Genomic DNA, 17,713 nt, shown 5'->3' with positions numbered 1-17,713 from the left:
TGTATTACATAAGATTTGGTTGGGGCTTGAGGCCATGCTCACATTGAGTTTCTTGTCTTGGTTTGAGCATTTTCATATATTCTATGATTGTTATGCATAAATTATATGTATGGTTGTTTGCTCTCAGCTTTCTGAGCTGTTCACAGCATTTGAATGCGCTGCACTAGGGTGTGATATCTGTTACCAACTAGTTCATTGGAAATAGACTGTCCATGTGGGTTGTATACGTTCACACAGGCGGCGCCGCTTACCATCTCACCGTAGCCTCTGAGATGTGACCTTCTGGTTCTCTAAGGCATCTGTCATAAGTTGAATTTCTATCTCATAGTGATCAGGCATTAACTTAACCTGAAGTGCTCATTATATTCTAAACCATCTTAGTCAGGCCTGGCCAGCCATACCTGCCCCTTCCATGTTTTCCTTGTTTGAAGTTTGGTTTTAACACAATAGTCTTAATATTGATGTAATGCTCAATTTGTTAAATGGTATTTTATTATTTTTCCATGTCAGTATCTTGATTATGACCATGGTATTGAATATTTCCGTTGAGAATTGTTCCTGTGTCATTGCATAAAATATTAGTACTTAAAGGGCGTCAGCTCATCAGACACCAGACTTGTAAAATTTTGTGCTACTACACTTCCTGTAAGTTATATTCATTAATGTCAAGCACCTCCTCTGATCAGCAAAATGGTGGACTTGTACTGTAGCATCATTGCTGTCGCTCTTTGCCCAGCACTAAGTGTGTGTTTGAGTTGTATTTAATTGTACTACTTGCTTGTTAGTCCTTCCTAAATTGGAGCACTTTACTCATTTAAATTACCTAATTAATCATTAATTGGCATAACTGAAGAAATTTTTGAGTAATTGCTCGAATGCCTTTCCTTAATTGTTTTATCTAATTTTCTGCCGAAGTTTGAGCTGCTATCAACATTTTAAATCTGTTGTTGGCCCTAATTACTGTCACTCGTTAGTTGTGGCTTCTTAATTACATTCATTGCAAGCAGCTATTGTCATTAGTATTTTCTTAGTGTTTTTGGTATATGTGCAATAAAAGATTGTTGGACTCCTGTGAGGTAACAAATGGCTTGTGATAAATGGTCTGCACCTTTTCTACGCCTGTTTAGTTGTTACTTTATCTTGGGGCATCCACTGATATTCCACCTTCAGGCTGAGCTCAAGTAATATGATGGTCAGTTTTGATGTTGTATCTCTGTTTAGTATACTTCCTCTTAATGAGGTGATGTCACAGTGGGAAGGTATTTTTGCAGAGTATATGTTAGTTAGATCTCTTTAAATATTGTCTCACATCAACTTACTTTCAGTGGGATTACGAATTCTATGAACAACCTGATGGTGTGGCTATGGGAAACTCACTCAGCACAGTTGTAGCCAATTTTTATATGGAAAAAATTGAGGAAGCAGCCTTTCTATGGTGAAGAAGAAACCCTGATGTTGGTTTCAGTACACGTATGATACTTTCATTATATGCCCTCTTGGAGAGAAAAAAAAAAAAAGCTCTGAATTTCTAAATAATGTTAATCCCCAAAAAAAGCACCCAACAGATTTCAGCAATCAGTCACGAATCCAATGTGTATTTATTGCAGGTGTAAATTTCAGCTTCTGAATAGCTATCTTCATTGCATTTAAATCATATCATTTAGACTCATCAAGCCTTCTAGAATGCATGTTACTATATGATTCATACATGGCCAGATTCTGAGATTCAGGCTGCTGAATTACTTTTCCTTTTTTAAAATGTATGACAGTAACTGTGCACAACTGCTCTGATGGAACTTTATATTAGAATTAATATTATTCATTATTAATTCTAATATAAAGTTCAATTACAGAAAAGAAAGAAAGAGAGAGGGGAGAGGGAGAGAGAGAGAGAGAGAGAGAGAGAGAGAGAGAGAGAGAGAGAGGAGTGTGGGAGGGAGGGAGGGAGGGATGGGGAGAGAGAGAGAGAGAGAGAGAGAGAGAGAGAGAGAGAGAGAGAGAGAGACGTAAGTTCAAATTTCGTTTTTTGATGTACAGGTACTTAGAAAATCTGACGGAACTTTGGAGCATAAAGTCTACAGAAAGACCACTCACACAGATAGATACCCTCACAGAAATTCCAATTGTCATCCCAAGCAGAAAAGAGGAGTGATCAAAACACTGGTAGACCAGACTAAAAGAATGTGTGAACCACAGTACCTGGAAGGAGAGCTCGATCAATTAAGAATGCTTCAGAAGAAATGTTTCTTCTGATAAAGAGATAAATAGGGCACTACATCCTAATAAGTGTAGAGCTTCTAATGAAAAAGAGCCAACTAATGGGAAAGTTTTCCTTCCATTTGTAAAACCTGTCAGGGGTCACACCACCAAAGTACTCAGAAACACTATATTGATATAGTGTTTAAATCAACAAGAAAAGTATGCAAATATTTTGACACTGCAGAGGACCATGCTCACCACATACCACAGCAGGTGTTTATAAAATCCCTTGCACTTGGGGCCAAGTGTACATAAGAACTACAAAAAGAAGCATTAACACCCACCTCAAGGAACACACCTGGGCAAGACACAAAAATAAACAGCAGTAGATCATGCATTAAGACCAGGAAACCATCAAATTCAGTTCTCTGACACTGTGGTTTTAGCAAGATCAAATAATAACTTTACTAGGTTGTACAGAGAGGCCATAAAAATACAAACGCACAAAAACAGTTTCAACAGAAAAGAAGTTAGACAAGTTGTGTGCATTAGTGCTAAGTAAAACAAACAGCACCAACTCTTCCTCACAAAAATCTCCTTAGCATACATTGGCATGATTCACGATCTCAGTCAGCAGTCTGATGATGTCATGATCGACCACTGCAAGGATACATAAAAACAGATTGCATTGCTGAATTTGCATGAGTCTGTAAGTGCTTCCCGAGTCGTTAAAGCCTCTGATAATGTCTCCAGCACTGGAAGATGAAATGTTGGGCAAAGAATTATGCCTTGGACCATAATACAAATATCAGCGATAACTTTTTGGCTGCATTACCAAAAGATGCTGAAGTATATGTTTACTGATAGCTCTTTTTCTCCCCATGATAGAATCAAAAACTGCAATTCCCAGAGATGGGTGAATGAAAATAATAACACTACAGTTAGTAGTTATTGTCAGTATCATCTCCCAGTTAACAGTACCACTGATAAATGACTTAGTCATCGAGCTGTTGAAGGCAACTATCTCAATCAATTAGGGTATGTGCAATTTCAGTAGTCTGTTGTTAGAGTACTTACACATTTGTCTGTTGACAAGGCTACAAATCCACTTGCAATAAAATGCAACTGCTTCATGTTAGTTGCAACCGGCGATACATTAACTCAATCAAATCTATCTGGATATGGGCTGTGTCAGAGTAGTACTGTTGCATAGGCAATCTTTCTCATTTGATTATAGCTTGTATGGTGTATTAAAGACTAAACTCTACAAACAAAAAATACAGTCCAGGAGAAATTATGTTTTAAATATTGGTTTTCATCTTATCTTATTAATAGTTGTAGAGTCAGATCCAGCTTGTGAAACACGTTGAAGTTTTTGGACTTTAGAAATATGAGTTGTAACAGGAAACTGATGATAAAACAAAACAAGTACTAATTTGCTAATTTACAGTCACTCCTTCCATGATCATTCCTGATAGGTCCAAATGTCTACATCCTGGAAATAATGTGAGCAGACCTGCAAAGAACATTTACATAATGTTTTCCCTTTAACTGGGTCTTTACTATCACCTATCAAAACTATCCCTATCCTCTTGAAACAACTACTATTAACTATTCACTCTCAAACTGCTGCTATGCTCATTTCATGTCATTGTATTATCCTCACCAATAAGAGGTAAGTCTCCCTTGATCTAGGCAACTTTTCCTGTATCCTTATGCAAATGATTTTACACCATTCATCTGCTGTCACTTGATGAATAGATGTGTATAATATGTTTATTAGCAGTTTGACTGCCCTATATGAGGCATGGTGACCATACCTTGTATTTCACACTCTCGCACTACTTGTTGCAGACTGTGTGCTAAATATTTCTGATGCACTTGCAATTTCTCAGTTTTTGGTTTCGTTCATGTTATAGCTTTGGGGTGACATTAAGAGTGTTTCCTGATTTACAATCATCATATTATTTACTATGATCTCCAACAACACTACAATCTGACAGCACATTATGAAAATGCAGGATCTTTCTATAGAAATTGTAGTCTTTTGGCACTGGAGAGCCCTTGTACATAAACACGTTGAAAATTTTCTAGTTCCAGAAGTTTCAATTCCCTTCTATTTCTTTGCAGTGAGGATACCATTTATAACTCACGTTCCAACTTTCCTTTTCCCATCAAATTTAGAGGACCTTTTAGACTGAATGTTGGAGGCTTATTGACTCTCTGTACTGAAAATGTCACCATCTGAAGTTACTGATTTTTGGAGTTGCAAGATCTGACAGCCTCAACTGAGTTTTCTTTCTTTTGCAGTTGTTCATACTTTCCCACTCTTTCATTGTCATTGTCATCAGGGTACTGCTAATGTGAGTGAAGTTAGATTTGGCAGTTCATTCGAAGCAATCACTATTTATTTTGTAATGTTTGAATTCATCTTCACCATTCTAGGAGGGAGGAGGGGCAACAGAAGATTTAACATTATCCACATTCTTGTACTGCACATTCTTGTACTGCACACTCAGTGGATTCTCCTATTATATCTGGATTACCATGATGACCTTTGGAAAAGTTTCACAAGGGCTGTAGCAAATGATATAAATGATAGAAATTGTAATACTTTATACACTTCCTTGAATTCAGCAGAGGAAACAGGTATGGTTGCCATCATCCTTTGAATTAATTTTGTGTCTTTGAAAACATGGACACACTAACTCCACATGGCATGACTGCCTACGAATGGTCCCAAACATTCAGTGTCTGGTTCATGCACATGAGCTAAATTTTCCGCATGGTGCTCAACATTAACTGTATCCTAGTATACTACCGCAAAATACTTGACACCACTTGAGGCAGGTGCAAGATCTCCTGATAACTATTAAAATGTCGGTGTGTGTGATGCCTGTTCTGAGAGATAAACAAAGCCTACCTCAATATGTGTAAGCACATGAGATTAATTGAAGTCAAGAAACCCTTCGTTCAATCTTTCTTTCTAGAATTGTGCCAGTTCTTGACACATAAGGTCACTTCAAGACACAACACCCTTACTAAAATTAAGGGAATTTTATGGTTCAGCATGATGGTCAGCATAGCAGACACTTTAATTTTGTTTTGTTTTGTTTGGAAGTAACCTCTTTGGGTGAACTTCTAACCCACGCACTCTTGCTGGTTTGGGTCTAAGTTTTTACCAATGGTCCATCCTGTCCACTAAAAGTTTCAGTCTGAAAGATTCATTAGATCCTATGAAAAGTTAGAAACTATAGAGTGCATCCAAGCAGAATCCCATATGACTAGGCAAGCTTAGTATACCTGGGTTATAGAAGATGCTCCAGAGGTTGCCCACTATTCACCTCATGAGCCATGCACACTAAGCATTGCTTTGCACATCTTATGCTTGAGGTTTTCCCTGTAATAGTGACCACTAAATCTACAGCACCAGGAAGACAGTGTGCAACATATGTCAAACTGGTATAAAGTGTACTATATGCTTAGTTACGCAAATGACTAGCACTTCAGCACAATTGGACAAAATAATTATGATTAATGCCAAGTACATTCTGTATATAAGAATAGATTATGCAGTGGGTTTCCCATCCAGACAATGTATTTGAATGTTCACTGTTTGAAAAACATTGCACTTGGTGCAATAAGAAGAAATGTCTACCAGTAAGTCAAGTCAGAATTCGGAAATGGCATCATTGTAGCCTATAAAGACAGCAGTATACTGTTCTGTAATATTACTCTTTGCATTCTTTGCAGTCCCAAAACTGTCATGCATATATTGAATCGAAGGGTTCACAACGGCCATACTCAATGTCATTTAGGATCACAGTATTCCACGTAACTAGTGGCCAAGTGGACAGATATACTCTTCACTTGACTGAGCAGGAGCTTACAGTCATGTTATGTACTCTCAATACTGAAATCAGCTTGTTTGAAGCATGACAAGTATATATACAGACTGTGTGATGACATCTAATGCACCACTGACTGTCAGTACAGCAACCATTTCTATAACTTCCCTTGACACAGCGGCAGAATGAAATGTACTGACAGTAGTGCACCCGACGCCAACACTGAGCTCAGGAGTGGGAACATGTCATCTTTTCAGATGAGTCTCTGTTCTGTGTTCGGTAGCATGGTGGACATACTGATGTGTGGAGGCAGCAAAGAGTGTGAACACTGCCAAGTTGCATTCGTCACCATACAAGCCCAGCACCTGATATGATGTATGCCATTTGGTTCACAACATGATCACAACATGATCTGAACTGGTAAACTTGTTCAAATACTTGGGTGTAACACTGCCGGGACATGAAATAGAACAATCACATAGGCTCAGTCATGGGTAAAGCAGAAAGCAGACTTCAGTTTATTGGTAGAATACTAGGGCAATGTAGTCAGTTTACAAACGAAATTGCCTACAAATCATTTTTGGGAGCCACCGTGGAATATTGCTCAAGTGGGTGGGATCTCTACCAAATATGGCTAACCAGGGATATTCAATGTATACAGAGAAGGGCAGCGCAAATGATTACAGGTTTTTGTGACTCACAGGAGAGTCACAGAGATGTTGGAAGTACTAAACTGACAGACAATCAAAGACAGATGTAAACTGTCTCAACAAAGACTACTTTCAAAGTTTCAAGAACAGGCTTTAAATGATGACTCCGTGTTCCCACACGGATCATGAGGACCATATTACATTAATTACACCACACATGAGGCATTTAAACAGTCATTCTTTCCACACTCCATACATGAATGTAATGGGAAAAAGCCCTTGTAAATGGTACAATGGGACATTCATTCTGCCATTCACTTCACAGAGTATAGATGTAGATGTAATTTCAACAATGCCCATATAGTTATTATATGTTAAGGATGATGGCTGAACACTCTCTTTGAGGTCACCATGGCACTCTCTTCCAGAAAGATAACCACTTGCTAGCAGCACTATCCTGATCTACTTCAATACAGAGTATGGTCAACTGTTGCCTTGGCCAGTGCACTGTCCAGAGCTTTCACCCATTGAAAACATCAGATCATGTGTTGCCAAGAGACTGGCTCAACATGATTCACTAGCTAATATGATTGATAAATTCTAGATAGAGCCGAAGCAGCAGGAAATGATGGACTATACTATCATCCAATTCAGTTCAACCCTATGCTCATCTCAGTCAGAGCAGTTGTTGATGCCAGAGATGGTAGTTCTGTGTTCTAAATTTAACACCCCATATACCCTCAAATCACCTGCAGATTTAATTATATTTTCTGAACTACTCATATACAATTGTATTGAGCTGTGGCACACACAAAAGAGAATGAATACTTTCTAGCATTCGGAAGAAATGCTTTGATGAGCATCCGCGCACACATTGATACACCCACACACCCACCCACCGACACACACACACACACACACACACACACACACACACACACACACACACACACACACACACGCTCCTACATTGTGCCAGTTAGACACACAATGCAGGGATTGCGCTCAGCAGGTGACTAGGATGGGATGGGGGTTGTGTTGTGTCAGATGGGGGGGGGGGGGGGGGGGGGGAGCGGGTTAGGTAGAGGGAGAGGCAGGAAGGAGGGCCTACGTATGTGTAGCTAGCGGCTTGGAGGGAGGCGGCAGGTGTGCTGGCAAAGTGTGCAAGAGGAAATGGTGGCAGCTACATGGGCTAGGCATGTGATACATTGGATACCAGGAGTGGGGTGCATGATGAAGATGATGTGGAGGTGTGGACTAGAAGCAGAAGACAGGACAGAGGAAGATGGAACTTTCGGGTAGATGAGGAACATCCTCCTAAGTGGTACTCTTTTGCCCACCCAACCAACACAACTGACTGGTTCATCTCTATGCCACTCCCATTCCCAACCCCTATCCTTGCAACACTCCTTCAATCCCACAATCCTGACCTCAGTCTCCATTAACCCACTGTTGCCACACCCTCTACCCAGCAGCACATTCTTTCTGTTCTATCAACACCTCCCAATCCACAGCTCCTTGTTGTCTTCATCATGAGCCGCACCTCACCAACTCCAGTAGCCATGTGTCACATGCATAGCCCATGCAGCTGAGCTGCCACTCCTCCCTCCAAGTCACTAGCTAACAATCCCCAATCCCTCTCCCAGCTCTTCCTCCTCCTATCCACCCCACACGATACAATCTTCACCCTACCCTAATCAACCTGTCAAACTGAAATCCTGGCACTGTATATCTAGCAAGCACAGTGCAGAGGAATATGTGTGTGTGTGGGGGGGGGGCTGTTTCTGCATGTGTATCCATACTCCAGCTGGTTGAAGGATTTCTTCTGAAAGCTAGCAAGTTTTCGTTCTATCTTGTGTGTGCCTTTGACTACCCTATGCTTCTACTGTTTGGTGAATGGACAACTTTACTTCTAAATTATTGACATTCCACCAGAACTTTCCTTACTATATTTGTGTCATCTACAATTGGTTTTGACAATATATCATCCACTTGTTCCTCAGAGCTGATATAATTCACATTCATACATTCATTACAGCAAATAAAATTTTACTTATTGTCCCAATTTGTGGTCACAAATGTGTCCATTTTTCTAAGAGGTTTATGCATGACTAATTGATTTCAAAAAATTGATGAAGTTTGTGCAAATATTATAAAATCTTCAACAAGTTTTTTCAGTAACAGAATTTCTGTTGCAGTAGTGCCAAAACAAAATATTCTGCTTATGAAGATCAGTACTGTCTTCTGGCATTACTACTTTCTTACAGGCAACCATATCATCTGCGAACACTCTTAAACAGCTTCCGATACTTTCTACTAGATCATTTATATACATTGTAAACAATAACAGTTCTATTACACTTCCTTGAAGTACTCTGGAAATTACATTTATAACTGAAAATTTTGTTTTGTTAAGAGCAAGGTGTTGCATTCTGTCTGCGAGTAAGTCTTGAAACCAGTTACAAATTTGGTCCGATACTTGGTAAGCTCTCTCTACTCCCCCCCCCCCCCCCCCCCCCCAACTAAACAGCAATGCGGGACAGTGTCAAATGCCTTCTTGAAGTCAAGGAGTATGGCACCAAACTGAGTGCCATTATCTACAGCATTATGGATCCCATAGAGGAACAGAGCAAGCTGAGTTTCACAAGATCTATGTTTATGGAATCCTTGTTGACTTTTATAGAGAAGATTTTTGTTCTCCAAAAAGTAATAATTCTTGAACTTAAACCATGTTCCATAATTGTACAACAGACTGACATAAACTATATATGCCTATAATTATGTGCATCCGTCCTATGATCCCTCTGGAAAATGGGAATGACCTGCACTTTTTTCCAGGCGCTAGGTGCCTTTCATCGTTCCAGTGGCCCACTATAAACTGCTGCTGGAAAGGAAGCAAGTTCTTTTGTATAATCTTTATAGAATCTTGTAGGTATCTCATCTGGTCCTGATGCCTTTCCACTACTGGGCAACTGTAATTGCTTTTCTATTCTGTGATTGGTTACCTCAATATCTGCCATTTCAACATTTGTACAATAACTGAAAGGAGGGACTGCATCACAATCTTCCAAGGTGAAACAATTTTGGAGGACTGAATTCAATATTTAAGCCTTCTTTTTGTTATCTTTCAGTTTGGTGCCAGTATGGTCACTGACTGAATGAACAGAGGATATCGAACTGCTTACTGATTTTACGTAAAACCAATACCTCTTAGGGTTTTTACTCAGATTGGTTGACAGAATTTCACTTTCAGTCATTGAACATTTCTCTCATTGCTCTCTTTATGCTCATTTTTGCTTCATTGAGCTTTTATGTGTCAGCTAGGTTTGACTTACCTTGAAACTGTGATGAAGCTCTCTTTGTTTATGTAGCAGTTTTCCAACACAGTTATTAAACCACAGTGGGTCTTACCCATCCCCCAAGACCTTACTCAGAACATACTGTCTAAAGCATAGTGAACTATGCTTTCGAATTTTTCCATTTCTGCTCTGCATCATCATCTCCAACACTGAATGTTTGATGCTGACTACTGAGATAGTCTGCAATTTGTATCCTGTTGCTCTTGCTAAGCGAAAAAACTCTCCTACTTTTCTTAACATTTCTTGTAAAACCTGTAGTCATAGTTGCTGTCACAGCCTTATGATCACCAATATCTTCTTCTACTTTAACTGTTTCAATAAGTTCATGTCTGTTTGTTCTTCACTAACTATCTGCTCAAAGTAATTTTTGAACAAAACACTCATTATAATGTCACACAAATCCCTGTCTCTGGCATGGGTTTTGACAGCATGACTCTCCCAATCTATACCTGTCAAGCTGAAGTCATTCCCTATTACAATGGCACGATCACGAAAATTATTAACAATATTCTGCATGTTCTCTATGAAGCACTCTACTACAGTTCCTGAGCCATGCGGTTTATAAAAGCATCTGATTATAATTTTTGATCGATCTTTGACACTTATATTCACCCATATTAATTAACATTTAGAATCCATGATAATCTTGTTAGATATCATCAAATTCTTCACTGCAATAAATACATCAAATACGACTAACATATCCTTCCAATCAATATTCTAATCTGAACTTAGGATTTCATTGCTGTTCACTTCTGGTTACAACCAACTTTATGGTCCTAATGCAATCTGGGCATTATAACCTTCAACAAGTGATACTAATTCTGAGATCTTTCCGTGGAAACTCCTGCAGTTTACTAACACCATATTAACCTGCTCTATATCCAATTTGCAATGACAAACATTCTCTGATAACACTGTGGCTGATGTAACTTCGATTCTGGAGGCAATTCATCTCTGATCCCAGGGGAGTGCTTTCTTTAACCTAAAAAACTCCCATGTACGGGCCACTTATGCCCCGCTACCATCGTGGCTACTTCTTGCATGTATTGCACACTGACCTATTAAGTGGAACCTTACAATTCTGCACCTGATAGTGGAGGTCAAGACATTCGCATCCGATACCATTGCAAAGTTGTCTGAGCCTCTGGTTTAGATCTACCATTCCACTCCAAACCACAGGACCACAATCGACTCTGGGTACTACACTACAAATAGTCAGCTTAACCTGCACCCAATGTGTGATGCTAGTTCTCTTCACCAAATAATCCATTTGCCGAAAGCAAACTGAGGGCGGCCTAAGAACCCAAGCAGCAGGCATCATTCATGCTGAGATGCCCCACTATTTGCAGTCAGTTGCATCCAGTGTGCTTGATAGCTGCCTGCAGGATCTCTTCTACACCACGGATGAGACCCCTGGCAAACATACGAGTGCACACTGGCATTCTTTCCTGCCATGCATGCTATTTCTCTGAGAGACTCCATTACTCGTCTAATGATGGAGCTCCCAATGACTAGCAAACCTGCCCTCTGCAATTGTATGGACTGAGCAAGAAAATCTACATCTACATCTACATCTACATTGATACTCCGCAAGCCACCCAACGGTGTGTGGCGGAGGGCACTTTACGTGCCACTGTCATTACCTGACCCAGAAGGAGAGAGACCATGTGCTTGTTCAGTAGTACTGTCAGCACCAGATAGTGCCTTGTACCTGTTGCTAAGGTGTAAGGAAACAGCCACTTGCTCTGTTCCCTCTTTTGCCTTTTACCCAGTGACACGTGAAACCACCACTGTCTGCCACTCACTCTTGAGTGAGGATGGAGTGGTGAGGAGTTGTGCATCAGAGGACACAGCAACAACTTGGACACCAGGGAATTCCAATGGCACCAAGGGCGTCAAAGGTCTCATCACCATGACACTGATGCTGCCACTGCCTCAAGCAGTAGCCAGAAGCCACTTAAATGTGGCCAATGCGGCCTCCAGATGTTTATAGACAGCAAGCAATTATCCTTATGTCCACAAGCACAGTCCCTACTTATCCCTATTCATATCTTGCTCTGTGTGTGTGTGTGTGTGTGTGTGTGTGTGTGTGTGTGTGTGTGTGTGTGTGTGTGAAAACTGAATGGGATCTCAAAAATACAAAGCAGTGAGGAGCAACTGGGGGAAGTACAAACAGATACCTGCAAAAGAAAAAAATTAAACAGCTGTGGCGCTACTGAGGTTGGAATGCAGACAAAATATAAATAAGAGAATACACAAACACTAAAATCTACTGTGTGGACTTTTCACTACAGCCTAAGATTAAAAGAGCTGCTGGATCTCTATTGAAACTTAGTATATCAACAGTACTTTTTAATAGAAATTCTGCTAACATGAAACCTATTGCACTAACTTTAAAGCACTGACATAACAATATGCTGCATACTAATGCGAGATTTAAACAGAGTCAGGTGACATGGCTCTTCAGAAGGTGGATTGCCTCAGACAGATATTCATTAAGATTCTTTCACTAAGATTTAAAAAAAAAACTTCATAGTAAGATACTAACCAGAAGTCTAAAACAGTGAAATAAACAAGTAGAATTCACTTCCTCACAGAAATACATGGGAAACAGAAACTAAACTAGATTACTGTGTCATGCACCTAGTACGGCTTTCCATTCCATGACAGCAGCACTGTATGCAATAGTTACAGGATTTAACACATTAGCTGCTATTTGAATCAAATTGATACACAAGGTGACTTCCCTGGCAGCCCACACGTATCACATTCATAACCATATTCCAAGACAGGTGTCAAATTCAGATACACAACTACACTGTATTCCAATGGATATATAGTTGCCCTGGCCTCATGGAGAGGCCATGCACTTTTGGTTCTGAAATTCGTTGTTGGATAGTATGACAACAGACTCTTGCAGTCTGCCCTGCAGTCAACCATTTACTTGCATTTACAACCTCTATTACACTAATGGTAACTCACACAGGAATGTTGCTACAAGTTATGTGTGGTTTGAACTCAAGTTTCTGTGACGATCTGAGTTTGTTTTCTTGTGAGTTTGTGGCATTGTCTGACATAGAGGCAACTGTGAATTGGTTGGACAAGGAAAGTGAATTCAGTGAGATTGAGGCCAGACTGTTTGGCAAAGTGCCTGATGGCAATGATTCTGAATATTCTCCTGAGAGTTCTGATTGCGATTTCAATGATTCTGATGCAGGAGGACCAAGAAAAAGAAAATGACCAACTGTTGGAGAATCAGCAAATGTGCCTCCCAGAGACATCTCTGAAGTTACTTAGCATGATGTAACTAGAAATACGAATGATTTTACCACAACCTGGAATGAGCAAACTGCTGATCACGTGACTATGAAAATAATTGGAAGGTGTGATGAAATGGATTTTTACTTGTTTTTTGATGATCTAGTTTTGGTAATGATTATCACTGAGACAAATCATTATACCAAGCAGCAAGATATTGACAGTACTGCCAATAAAATATGTACAGAATACAGCAGTGGACACAAATAATAAGACATGTTATGTTTTTGTGGATTCATTTTGTGCACTGGTTTCGATCAAAAACCTACACTCCAAAACTATTGGTCAAGGAATGTACTATACAAAAATTAAATAATTAAGGCTTAGCCTCACAACAGGTTCGAGGCTCTTTTGAGTATGTTGCATTTTGTGGACAGTTCTAGCAAAAGAAGGCAAACTGTACAAAATGTCACTGTTAGTTGATCTAATAAACAACTTCACAAAGTGCATTGTCCTGGTGAGAAAATGTGAACTGAGGAAACTATGGTGCCATTCAGAGGAAGGCCAGGGTTTCACTGTTATATTTCAGGGAAATATCATAAATATGGTCTCAAGCTGTGTGTTCGGGGAAGCTATACTTGGCATTTGAAAGTGTCTGCAGGAAAGGAGATTGCCCCACAGATCATGAAGTGTGTTTCTGTGTGATGACAGAGTTGATGGGTCCGTTGTTGAATGCCAGTCAACTCTGTTTGTTCACAATCATTACACAAGCATTGCCTTATCCCATAATGTGAATGAATATTCAACCTACCACACTGATTCACTGATGAATAACAAGTACAATCTAATGACTGGGGTGAAAGGCAAGGTCAAGGAAGGTGAAATATTAACATGCAGAGTAACAAAAATGTTATTGCAAGAAAATGGAAGGACAAGGGAGATGTCTTGTTTTTGGCCACTAAAGAAGTTCAAGAAATGGTAGCAATCACCTCAAGAAAAGGAGCAACCAAAAAGCCATCCACAATTTTGGAATATAATACCACAAAATCCTTCATAGACATCTCAGATCAAACGGCATATTATGCTTCAACTTCACGAAAAGGAGTGAAGTGGTGCCACTACATCGTATTCAAGCCCTTCAGAAATATGGCAGTTGGCAGCACGCATGCTATCTACAAGTAAATAATTGATGACAATGTACACATAACTGAATTTTGAGAAAAGTTGTGCTTGCATTGATACGCACTGGAAACCCGAAAGATGTACCAAGATCACCAGGATCACAAAGTTCATGGAAACAAATCTTTCAAGAAACAAGCAGCAAGAGAAACAGGTCCACATCATGATACCAAAGATACTCTCAAAATTTTTGGTCGAGCTGAAGTTAATAAAGAAATCAAATGAAACAGACTCTTAGGGTTGTCCGAATGAAAAGTTCATGTGCTCGAAAAGTTTTTCATTATCCACACTTGTAAAGTAAAGCGCACAACCTATTAAGTAATTCAAAGATGTTGTTATATCTGCTGTGAAGCTGTAAATTCTTCCACAAAACAAAAGTCATTCATCTGAAATGCTGAAAGGAGTCTTGATTTGTTATTAAAGGTTGTATCTAATTCCTATGCACATGGCTCAGCAGGAATGATACTGAAGAAATATACTTCACAGGCCAGGTACATAACCTTGGGTGATTCAGATCCGGCAGACAATGTGTAAAATGGGGTCATGTAACGTGGCTCTTCAGACAGTGGATTGCCTCGCAAAGATATGGAAGTACGTGAAAACTGATACTAAACATAACTATTATGTATAAGTCAACTGCTGCAGCTACAGGCGTGACAGCAGCTACACTGAGCACCGTATGCAATTGTCATGAGATTTATATGGAGTCTCATGATGTGGCTCTTCAGACAGCATATCACCTCATCATACCAGTATACTAGTGTAGGAGCATGCATGTGACTAGTATGAATTAGCTTTATGTAATGCTATAAATTGGTGTAGCATGGATATGTATTTAGCTAGGACATTGATTTGGGTGTCATTGTTCAGAACTGGCAGAGCACTATTAGGATTCAAAGTGAGATAGTAAAAATATTTACAGGAATGTAATTGAAAATCAGTATTTAATTGAAAAATATAAAACAATGAAACATGTTGTCCCACATGACTCATAAATATGCTTGGAATTATAGAAAACGCCAGTCAGAGGAAAGCTTGTTTAAAAAGGAATCCAAAAAGTGGAGAAGTCGAGCATCAAGTGAATGCAAGAGCCACGGCATTGTTGAACGGAAAATGAAAAACGTAGCTGGCCCATCGGGCATACAGTGGCCAGGACAGCTGTCGTAGAACTGATCAGTGCTCCTATCTCCCTCTCACATCGTAGAATACAATAATCACATTAAATTGATGACATCATCTAGAGGAATCAAAATCATAAATCTAAAAACGTAATTCATTTTTACATTTTTTCATAGACAGAGTAAATATATAAAATTGACTAAAGACTTATTTCTAATTTATTTTGAAATGTAATTTAGAATTATTGTCACTATTCTTATTTGTATAATTTATTCAGAAAATATTTTATAAATAGTATGTAACTGACAAAGAATCACTCTGGATGTAGAAGATCGATGTATCAAACAAGGGAAACTCCAGATTGGACTATCAACAATATAAGGAAAAGATAGAGTGCTACTTGCTGTAAAGATAAGATATTAAGTTGTGGACAGACACGACAAAAAGACACTTACACATTAGCTTTTGGCCAAACCCTTCCAGTCTATGTGACAACTGCATTCTGGTTCAAGTTGCTGGAGATGGTAGTCATATGTGTGAATGAATCTGTGTGTTTTTCCTTTTCCTATGAAGACTTTGCCAAAAGCTAATGTGTATCTTTTAATTGTGTGTGTCTGCAACTTAATGTATAATCATTACAGTAAATAGCAATCTATCTTTTCCTTATATTGAAGATCGATATATTCTTTTTGTATACAATCCTCAATTTTGATATTTATTTACATGTGAATGTATCTTGGTGTGTATTTTATTCTTCTTTGTTCTCCAGTTACTTCTAATCCCCTATTTTCTGCTTGTTTCCATTGCCTTCACTAACAACAATTTCTTCCTCTATGCTTCTGTTCCCAGTTCATCTCAAACCTCTCACATTACTTCAAATCATTTGTTACTAACATATTACCGTTGATTTCCTTTTGTCATTCACTGTCTGTTTTGACACAGAATCATTGTTAACTGTATAATTAGTTCCTAAATAGTTTCCTTTCCTTCAACACTTTTGCTTCTTATCCTTGGTGAAAGACCCTCTTGCTCCAAATGAGAATGATTTTTAACTGTTTTTGGATGGCCTGTATGTACTCCCACTTGGTAAGTATAAATATCCTTTATCTATATTTAACAACAAAATTTTGGGCATTTTAATGTAATACTGCCTAATCTGCTTATATGTATCTGGTCCATAATGTTATTTCCAGTTTGGTTATAAATATGTTTATTTATCTTACCTTCATTAAATTGAATAATAACTTCAGCTTTGATAAATCTGTTTTAAATGCTAACTGTTGTCTCCTCCAAAATTCCACTTCTTTATACAGTCTTTCATTGACAACAAGAATACTTTTAATAGCAGATTTCATAACATTGTCAGCGTGGTTCTCAGCTATGACTTTATCTGTGCCATCAACAGGAACAGCGCTCTCCTGTGCAAACGTTTTTCTAAAATATTCTGTTAAAGGCTGAATTTCTGATACGTTCTTCCCAAAATTTGAGATACCATAGTAAAGAAACACTGAAATAATAAAGTTAATTAGACACAATAATACGAACATAATAGCATAACATTCTACAGCAACTAAATGGATATAAAACATACTTATAATCAACAACAAGAAAAGTGAACTGATGCAGCTGGTTGCTAGTTTGCATTTCACAGTGTCTCTAAACCTTCCTTTCACACCTGGAACAAAAATATGTCTTATCAGGACATGTAAGTCAGACACTAAAGCAAGGATGGAACTAAATGAGATCCATTTCAGTTTTTCTCGGTAAATAACTCATGAAAACATTTTACAACACAGTAGCTTCGTAGTCCTTTTTTATGGAATGTAAATACACTGGTGAAAAAAAAATGATAATGAAATTTTGGGAATATAGTTGTCTAGGTAACATGTTTAAGTGATTGACATTGCAAGATCACAGGTTAATGTATGTGTGAGATAAGCTGTCGCAAATGTGGAATGCTGGTACATTAATAACCGGTGTAATTACCAGAGTGTTACTTATGCTGTGTTATACAGGTGCTTGACCTGTCAGTTTGTGCGACAGATTTCCATGCCTGTTGCACATGGTCAGTCAACACAGGGATGGTTAATGCTGTTTG

The sequence above is a fragment of the Schistocerca piceifrons genome, chromosome 2 (genome assembly GCF_021461385.2).
Source record: "Schistocerca piceifrons isolate TAMUIC-IGC-003096 chromosome 2, iqSchPice1.1, whole genome shotgun sequence".
NCBI classification, from domain to species: Eukaryota; Metazoa; Arthropoda; class Insecta; order Orthoptera; family Acrididae; genus Schistocerca; species Schistocerca piceifrons.
The sequence above is the reverse complement of the archived record's forward strand: the minus strand, read 5'-3'. Positions refer to the sequence as shown.